Source organism: Primulina tabacum, chromosome 18 (genome assembly GCF_025594145.1).
Source record: "Primulina tabacum isolate GXHZ01 chromosome 18, ASM2559414v2, whole genome shotgun sequence".
Taxonomy (NCBI): domain Eukaryota; kingdom Viridiplantae; phylum Streptophyta; class Magnoliopsida; order Lamiales; family Gesneriaceae; genus Primulina; species Primulina tabacum.
This window is the reverse complement of record NC_134567.1, coordinates 25,795,629-25,805,992: the sequence shown is the minus strand read 5'-3', so window position 1 is coordinate 25,805,992 and position 10,364 is coordinate 25,795,629.

Genomic DNA, 10,364 nt, shown 5'->3' with positions numbered 1-10,364 from the left:
AATAAGAGATCTGTCTCGCAAAATATGACCCTTGAGACCGTCTCACACAAGTTTTTACTTCAGTTCTAGTATCACCTTTTATTGGAACCAGAACCTCAAAATCGTTCGATATATCTATGGAAATTGAACAAAATTTCATATTCATGATAGGAATTTCACTTGGTGATCACATGTATAATGTACTCATCCACGTAGCACATGATACGTGTGTTGATTGATGAATCATGGTCGCTCATTCATACATTATAGTTAAATGAGCGGTCATGATTTATCCATTGAGCACACATATCATGTGTTGAATAGGTAAGAGTACTACTTATATGGATAGCATTAACAAAACTGCAATTTCACTACTCATTTAAGTTTAGGTTTCTTGATTACATGGCAACTTCTTCGATAGAGTCTAGAATACAACAAAGGAGTTTATATCTCAAAATATATGTTCCAAATATTTGTGCATGTTGTATTTGGGCCTTGTTATTTTCAAAACTTAAAATTTTTAAATTGGGCTTTAACAAAAAAATAAACCCGATTGGAAAAATATTAGATAGGCCCGCTCCAGTAGAGCCTGATTTCCTAACAAGCGAAGGAACCAAGAATTGGCGGGACAGCTCAGGCCCAAAGATGGACCTCCAAAAAATTAGTGGCCCAACATTAAAAACTTTCAACATGCTATTTTCGAAGACAGAACAATACATTTTTGGTAAAGTAGAAAATTTGGAATAAAATTTAATGTAAATAACTATTACAAAATATAATATATTTAATCTCAGATCGATTTAGGCTTGTATTTGGACAGTTGGATGAATTTAAAATTCACTCTACATCAAGTTCAACATTTCAATAGTAATTGCAGTAGATTTTAATTTTAGTCAAATTTAATATCATTGGATATATATTCTCCTAATCAATTATGTTCTTTCAAATCAAATTCATCGATTGAAGCACATTTATATTTTAATTATAAGAATAAGAATATTCCCGAAGATATATGTTACTTTTATTATGATTATTATTATTTAGATGAACTCTTCCAATATAATTCTTATAATGATATATATCTATGGATTTAAGCGTAAACTATAATTTACTCACATGTCTAGCTTCGTGTGGTCAAAGTCTCGTGAACCTTGCATCATGCTCTATCAAGTGGGCATAAGTCATTCATGAAAACTATAATACAAGATACAATATATATATATATATATATATATATTATATTATATATAACCATGACCAATTGATGTATCAATCATCGGTGTAACATGTTCTCACGGCAACATGAGATCAAATCTCTCCAAAAATCTCATAAATAGACGAAGGCGCTCGTTATTCAAAGTACAATCTATTTTTGCTATACATTATAACAATGTTTTCAAAGATTAAGTCAGAAAAATATTTGTTCGAGCGTTAGAATGTCTATTTCAGACACCACACCTCTAACTCACTTTGCTTTATAACCTAGTGTGATAGATAACAACCCATAAATTTACTTGTTTGATTTGTTGAAGTATTAACTAATTACCTGCCGGATAGTTTTTACGTGCCGAATATTCTTAAATCGAGGAATATATATATATATTTAGCTACATCTATACGTTTCGTACATCCGTCAAATGACACGACGCATGAACAAATGTCATAACATGTGTTAATTTCGCCCACAAAGTTTATAGACAGATAAGGATAATAGAGACATGGCGGAAATTGAATGGAAAAAGAACAAAAAAATGACGCGACAGTATTGGAATTATAATGAGAGGGAACAATAAAACGATAAGAGCAATGTCCAGTGGGATGACCATTATCCAATTATATTAAAGGATGCATGAGCTAGCCCATGTGACTCGGTTTTCATCCCTTCAAGAATGTTGTTTCTTCATGTGGTTCTGTCCATTTTTTTATTTTATTTTATTTAATTAAAAACGACAAATACAGGATTTAGGATTTCATAAATTCATTCATTTTTACATAAATTTGCATGTTTTTTTTAATAAAATAAAAAACATTTATTAACAGAATAAATTTGCGCCTCTTGTTGGTACGTATGTCTTGATGGCAATTCTTGCGGTATTCACATTTCAAACAAGGGTCAATACATATATGGTTGGGAGCGATGATCGATTCTGTTCGCGGTTAAACTATTGTATGATACTAAGAGTTTTGAATTAACTGTTACCATTATCTATATAATAGAATCGTATACAAGTGTTATGTGCTTGTGCAATTTGTTTTTTCGAATAATTATTTCTAGAGTTGGATTTATATAAAATTACGAACAATTATATTAAATGTATTTGATTTGTTTAAACAAAGTAATTTTTATTTCTATGGATAATTTGTGAGTTTTTTTTTTTTCAAGTAAAAGTAGCATGATCATCTGAAATTCAGTTTGTTTCATGACATATAATTAGTGTCACCATTTGAAAATGTATCATACCAAAGAGTGAAAAAAAATCTTTATAATATAGTGTGTATGTGCGTATATACGTGTGTTGTGTATATACGGAGTGCACGTGTTATTTAACTTATTTTTCATAAATCTACGTTTTATTTTTCATTATAAAGCATTTAAATAATTTATGTTAAATTTAGACTTATTTACTCAATATAAATCAAAAGTTCGAAGTCTGGGTAGTTTTTTTAAGGACAAAAACTTGTGTGAGACGTTTTCACGGGTCATATTTTGTAAGACGGATCTCTTATTTGGGTCATCCATGAAAATTATTACTTTTTATTGTGAATATCGGTAAAATTGACCCGTCTTAGAGATAAAGATTCGTGAGACCATCACACAAGAGAACTATTCTTTTTTAAGTGGGTTTTAATGTAATTTTATTGAGAGTGGGTGTATGTCATGTGTATATTATTTAATTTTTTGAATTTTTTTGAATCAATTATCTTGAAATTCGATGCACCTAATTCCATTTCAGACTTCCCATGTGAATACGAACCTATTAAAAGTAGCACACAATTTGAATATTCATGTCTCGGAGTCGAGGAACATCCCAGTTGGGAGATCCATGCCCCAGATAGCTACGTCATATTTTAATGATCTCATTATTCATTCCAAACATATATACTAGTGAATGTATCTTAATTAATCAATTATTGGGTTAATTGCGACGTTTCAAATCGTGCTGACATTTTGGTAAAAAAAAATTGTTTGCAAGAATTATAAAAATTTAACACATAGATCATTATATGTAAACAAATAAAATAAGAAGGTTTTATGTAAACGTTCCCGGGATAAATTATGATGTACTGATTAAACGAGGATGATTTTTTCTTCCACGACACTGTGAGGCCCGGGGCCAAAGAGGGCGGGGGGTGATCGCCGGTGCCATGAAGTTGCACGGACAATGAGCGGCTCCTGGCAGGTTCTAGGTGGAGGGAACATGAATGAACCGATCCCACACCGGAATGAGAGGGATTACGAGACTGTTCAATGGAATGGACTGTACAGTTGAAGAGGGCTTAAAAGATTTGATATGTACTACTCATATAAAGAAGGTGCATCTTCTTTTCGATAGTTCATCACATAAGAACTCTAAAGTTAAGCGTGCTTGACTTGGGACAATTTTGGGATGGGTGACCCCCTGGGAAGTTTCCTAGAGTGCGTGTGAGTGAGGACATAAGCACGCTGGAAAGACTTGTTTTGGTATAGTGAGGATAGTCGTCGAATACAGTACGTTTCAGTTAGCTCAACTGGTACTCACACTTTAAGAATCTAGATACTTATGCCTGGAGGTCCTGAGTTCAAGTGTTGGGGGAGACGAAATAAACCACTTTCCAGGAGTGGGACATTCTACGAGTGGTGGTGCATGGGCCTGGACCATCCTAACGACCCATGATCAGTAGTGGTGCATGGGTATGGGCTTAGGCCCATGTTGGTTCAGCCTAACGTCTCATGATCGTTACAGACACAGATTCTGACGTGCCGATATTTTTATAGAGTTTTATTCATGTAAGCTCATCACTTACTTGAGCGTCATAGTGGATAGTCAGAAACTTTTTCTGACGTCCATTCACAAGATATGTTGATTGTATGTATGCAAGGACTCGGTTGTAAGAATCCAGATTTAACGGTGAAATCCTGGTATTAATTATAAGAAACTATGGGATATGTCCAAAGCTCGGGTTTGTTACCCTTTCTACCCCCAATTTTCGAGCATCATCGGTTAATATTGGTCTAATCACATTTTTTATTCTAAAATTGTTATAATCAGTGAAGAATAATTGCTAGAGATTGTGAATATCGATCGATTGTTTGGCGTCAATTAATTGTCCTTTTAAAAAAAAAAAAATTAACAGTAGCTATGTATAATTTTAATACAAGATAGGTGAATTTCCGGAAAGTTCTTGTAGTAGTTTGTGTTAAACGTCTTGTATTATTGTATGATATGGTTGATTGAGTGAACTGTAAAAGATATTGTATGGAGACATATGATCTTAATTAATGTGTGAGAACGGTTTCAGTCGTGAAAACATCAACATCATCAAGGAAGGATAAAAGGTCTATGTTGTATCGTGTATGATCGGAGACAACATCAAAAGATAATATCAACAATAAGACACGTTCTTACCCAGACTTATGAATCTGATATCCCGATCCATTGACATCAAATAGGTGTGGTCCCTCGTATATATCACTCACTAAGTATAAAGTTATGTGCTACTACATCACATAAGTTATAACTTTTGATAAAATCACGATGTTTTTTGGCGGAATGTAGTGCCGACGATTCTATCAAAGAGAGAATAGCTGGGAAACCGTCATACAGATCCAATCAAGAGAGATGCTAGGAAGAATAAATAACATCAAAATATCGTTTCATCCGTTTAAATTATTCAAAATTATTTTGCCTGGGATTAATAGCTTTGGATTCAATTATTTTAAAACCAAAAAATCAATGAAAAGTGAATTATTTGCCAAGAAAAAACAAATACAGTAAACCTAAAGCTGGAATAGCGCATCTGTTGCAGGTGCTTGGTCATTTTTTATCTGTTTCTTCAACTCTTATTTAATGTCTAATGGCTGGATTTTAGATGTGAAGTAATACATCCGGTGTGTGACGTCACAAGCTGCATACGAAAATCTAATTTTATGTATAGAAGCTAAATGGATCATAAATCAGTTCGTCATTAAAAAAAAAAAAGATACTCGACATCTAATTTATTATATTATTAAGAAACATTTTTTATACTAATTAATTGTGGTGTTTTTAATTATTTGGATAGAAATTATACACCTTTTCAACAACAAAATCATGAAAAAATACTTATAACTTTAATTTCATATTGCTCGTTGTTTCATATATGCATGAATTTAAATTTGATTATATTACTAATTAAAATTTTAAAGGTAGAGCGAGTGCTTATCGTTTTACTAAAAGTTATATCTAATGAAGGCGCAACAACTCAAATATTTTAAATCGTGCTGCTAGTCAAACATCATGATTCAGGGGTAATTATTGCAATCACACCTCAATAATTGCAATATTTAAATTCATATAATTGAACTTGTGATCGGGACTCTGATACAAATTGTAAGATTGATCGATTGCAGCTTTACCAAAATGTTATGACTTGTGTTGATGGGATAATTCAAATATTTTAAAGAGTACAACACCCAAAACATTATGTTCGGAATGCTCTCGTAACAAAAACAATTATTACAACCCAACAATATATATGTATGTATATACATTTGAATACTTTTAAAATTTTGAATATATAATTCATGGTGAAATATAATTACCAATTGATTCCCAAGAAAAATTTAAAAATATTATTAGGTTAATCGTATGATTGAGAATAATATTATATAGGTAATCTTTTAGAAGTTCTCGTGCATCAAGCTTATAACGTTGCATCGTTTGATCTAGCTGGCTTAGGTGGATCGTAAAAGAGTGAAGGGAGAATCTAAACAGGTAATAATATATTTATTGGAGAAAAATTTGCGGTAAGAAAAAGATAAGAATGATATTTACGAAATATTAATATAAAAAATAAATTTACGGTTTGATTAACATCCATAATTTTGATATAGTGATAAACCAGTTGTCTCTTAAATATTGACGATTGGACCAACTCTATTATTTGAAGGATGGATGATTGATGTCATATGATAATGTAACAAATAATTTGCTCAAAAACCGAAGCAATTCACATGGATTCTGAACCCAAATACACTTTCTATATCAGGTGGTTCGGCGTGTTCTATTTACAGCTACGTACTCCTTAAATTGTATCCGAATATTTTGAATACCCAAAAACTTGTACCTTGACCAATGAATTGTTGTACCTCCAATTTAATTCATGTCTTTAATATTTCACCAACTTATCTAAAAGGGCCCTTTAATTTCCCAAATTTAATAACTGCCGTGCGTATTGTTGACCTCCTGCTCATCTGTCCTTTCCCACTTACTATTTCATTAGCAGATTCAAATTTTAGATCTTGGCATGTATGATGAACTGCAATTGAATATTTTTATGAATCGAGTCGAGAGCAAGTAATAGCTTCGGTTATCACAAATAATAACCGGCATGAAGTTAATATCGATCGATAGTTTTTTCTAAAAAATATATATAACAGTTTTCCGTACGGATATAATGATATATGTTATAATTGATCTCACATGTTCAATAACTAACCATAAGTTATAAGTTGTCGTAGTTATCAATAAACGATTATTGAGAGGAATATTTGTCCGGACGAGAGTTCCGATTCCGAAATATCTTAGTTACATTAATTGTATCAGCTATCTCAATTTTGACGAAGGTAGTATATTTGAGATAATGTATTCCACATTTGGAACGCATTTTTTGGCTCTATTGCAAATAATCAGCGTCCTTAAATTTATGTAACAAAGAAGAGAGGGAATGGACTCATGATCGTTTTTCTTACATATGTGATGTAGCAAAAAATGATGATTATCCAAACTACTCTGCTGGTTCGTAAACGAGTCCAAGTAGCTGGTGGAGAGAATCTTTGTGGGCTATCACCTGCGTCAGAAACGAAACGTCAGAGGCGTCGGGATGGATACTCCGACACTCAACAAGTAATTGAGAGCTAAAAAATTTTCGTATCCAAAAGTCTTCCTCCTCCTAAATAATGAGAATACTCTCCTATTTATAGATTCTTTTTGGAGAGTGTATAGTGGGTTTGAGCTTTTATAATTAATAATAATTGTGGGCTTGAGATTTTATACTTAATTTGAGCCTCATTACCCATCAATATGTACTGTTCACAGTCCATTCAGTGACGGTCAGGAGCACGTGGCTTGCACATGGGTCTCGTTGTGTTTAGTAAAATAGGGAATGTATTGAGATTGAATAGCCAAAAAAAACATGTGTAAAACGGTTTTACGGGTTGTTTTTTGTGAAACAGATCTCTTATTTGGGTCATCCATGAAAAAATATTATTTTTTATGCTAAGAGTATTACTTTTTATTGTGAATATCGGTAGAGTTGACCCGTCTCACAAATAAAAATTCGTGAGACCGTCTCACAAGAGTTAATTATTGGACAACAAATAGAAATAGTTTTTGCAGGTTAATTATTTTATTAAAAAATGAATTCATATAGTTTTAATTTTAAATTGTTATCGACGTGATACATATAATTTTCTTCTATTTTTTTTATCACATCCCCGGTTTCATCCCAAGTAATGATAAATCACTACAAAATTAACTTGAAATTTTTAGCATGAAATTAAACATAATTTATCAACAAAAATGAAGAGTGGATTCAACGTAATGTATCGACCATATATCTATTAAACACACAACTGCTACTGCTACCTTCAACAAAATTAAACACGCAACCTTTACCGTTATATTCGATGTGTATGGTCTAAATATATGAAGTATCGCAATAATCTACAAATTAAGCTATTTACGTAAATCGTGCTAGGCAAGCCCTATACAATATACTCGTCCGAATTAACATGTCGAGAGATAATCGAACTCATGATCATTGGTCAAACGCTCATCTACATCACCAACTTGTACAACTCTTAATGCTGGCATAAAATATTTAATATATAAATGTTTAATAATCCTCCATTTCATACCAAATAAATTCATACTACTTCTCAAGAGGTAACGACATGATTATAGGGTCTATTTAGGACAAGTTAAACCTAGAAATATCATGAAATCGTAAAAGGATTTGTAGGTGTGGGAGGATTTCATAATTTGACACGTACGGATGGATTTCAAACGAACAAGTTGGAGAGTATATTGCAGTTGAAGCAGCAAAATATACTTGAGCAACGCATGAGATTTCATCACTTTTTCTAAATTTTGAGTCGAATGGATTATAATTGATTGGAAATGTGTATTTGAAATCAAATCTATTCATTCAATCTAAATGCAATCTTAAGCTGATAGAATTGTACGTAAAAAAAAAAGTTTGAGAGACCCGAAAAATAAGGAGATTGAAAAAACATTGAATTAGGCTTACGTGTTTTTAGTAATTTTTTTGTGAGACGGTCTCACGAATCTTTATCTGTGAGATGGGTCAACCCTATCGATATTCACAATAAAAAGTAATTCTTTTAGCATAAAAAATAATATTTTTTCATGGATGACCCAAATAAGAGATCCGTCTCACAAAATACGACCCGTGAGACCGTCTCACACAAGTTTTTGTTTATGTTTTTTTATAAGAAAATTGCAATTTTGGTTGTATACATTAATTTTTATCAATGTCTTTGATTTTTTTTTTTTTTGGTTGTATACATTAGTTTTAATCATCGTGTAAGGCCCGAGAATTTGATTACCGTAATCGAAAATGATTTGGGGTATATTTACCGTAATCTGAGATTATTCTGGAATGATTTATTGATTAATCAAGGTAATTATAGACGGAACAGAGTGGACCGGGAAAGGTAAGAAAAGACGCAAAATGTATGTGCAAGGAGGTGTACTCGCGCACATGCGTGACGTGATGCGCGAGTCTTGCGCGGAGTGGACAGAAGACCCCGCGCATATGCGCGACGTGAACGGGCGCATATGCGCGAGCAGGGCAGTGAGTTCGGCGCACATGCGCAACGGAAGGCGCGCATATGCGCGAGAGATGCCGAGACACACGCGCTGAGAAATTGTATCTCGCGCATATGCGCCGAAAGATGTCGCGCACATGCGCGAGACGTGTTACTCGAGGGAGCAGGCCACTTGCCTTGCTGCATGCGTGGTATATATATATATATATATATATATATATATTACACATGCATATTTCTTCAGAAGAGAGAAAGAGGAAATCGAAGGAATCTTTAAGAAAATTCTCCGTGGCATTTTAATCGCGATTTTGCGAAATCCGTCCGTTAGATTTCTAATCCGAGGACAGTACCGTGTTCCTACCGACGACAGCTACAACTGGACGTAAGTTTTACTACGTTTTGATATGTTTTGAAATTATGATGTTGGCAGAATTGAATGGGATTCATATATGATGTTCTTGACATGTTAGACATCATAGAATCGAAGTCAGATTAAGAAACAGACTGATTATGTAATTGTTATGATTTTTGGAATTGATTAACTGAGATTCGATATCAGATTGGTGTTGTTATTGAAATTATGAATTGCACCGATATCGATTATGAGTTCTGGTATTATATCTGTGGTGTTGAAATTGACGGGGTTATCGAGACTGTATTGTTATGCCGTCGAAACATCAGTCGATTGATATTGAGCAGATTCGGTATTGGGTGAGATTGTATTGTGGTATCATATGTCGATTGACATTGATCAGATTATGTTTTGATTTGAGTATTAATCAGAACAGGTTTTGAATTGAGTTATGTACTGATATGGTATCTATTCGATTGTCATTATCAGATTGGGTATGGACAGAGTTGACTTCAATACTTCGTCTTCGTCGGACCGAGAAGATAAAGGTATAAATTAATGTTGAGTTGGGATTGCACAACTCGAGTGAGGTTTGGCTCGAGTTTCCCTAAACCACATACTTTACCTTATGATATTGATTTGATTGATGTACTTGTTCTCTTGATTTATAGACAGCAGGTATTAGACGAATAGTCTTGTGACAGAAGTGTCTGATAGTGGTGGGATCGCCACGGGCACATTGCACGATGTCACAAGATAGTGTATTGGCGATTGTGCCAAAGTCTGTCACCGGATGATTGGCTATCGATGTGGATAGAATTATAACTTCTTCTATTACTGATGATCGATATTATATCGATGTGGATAGAATCGGAGTTCTTTCTATTACTGGTGATCGATACTATACCGATGTGGATAGAATACGAGCTTCTTCTACTACTGGTGATCGATACCATATCGATGTGGATAGAATTGGTATTTCTTCTATTACTGTGATCGATA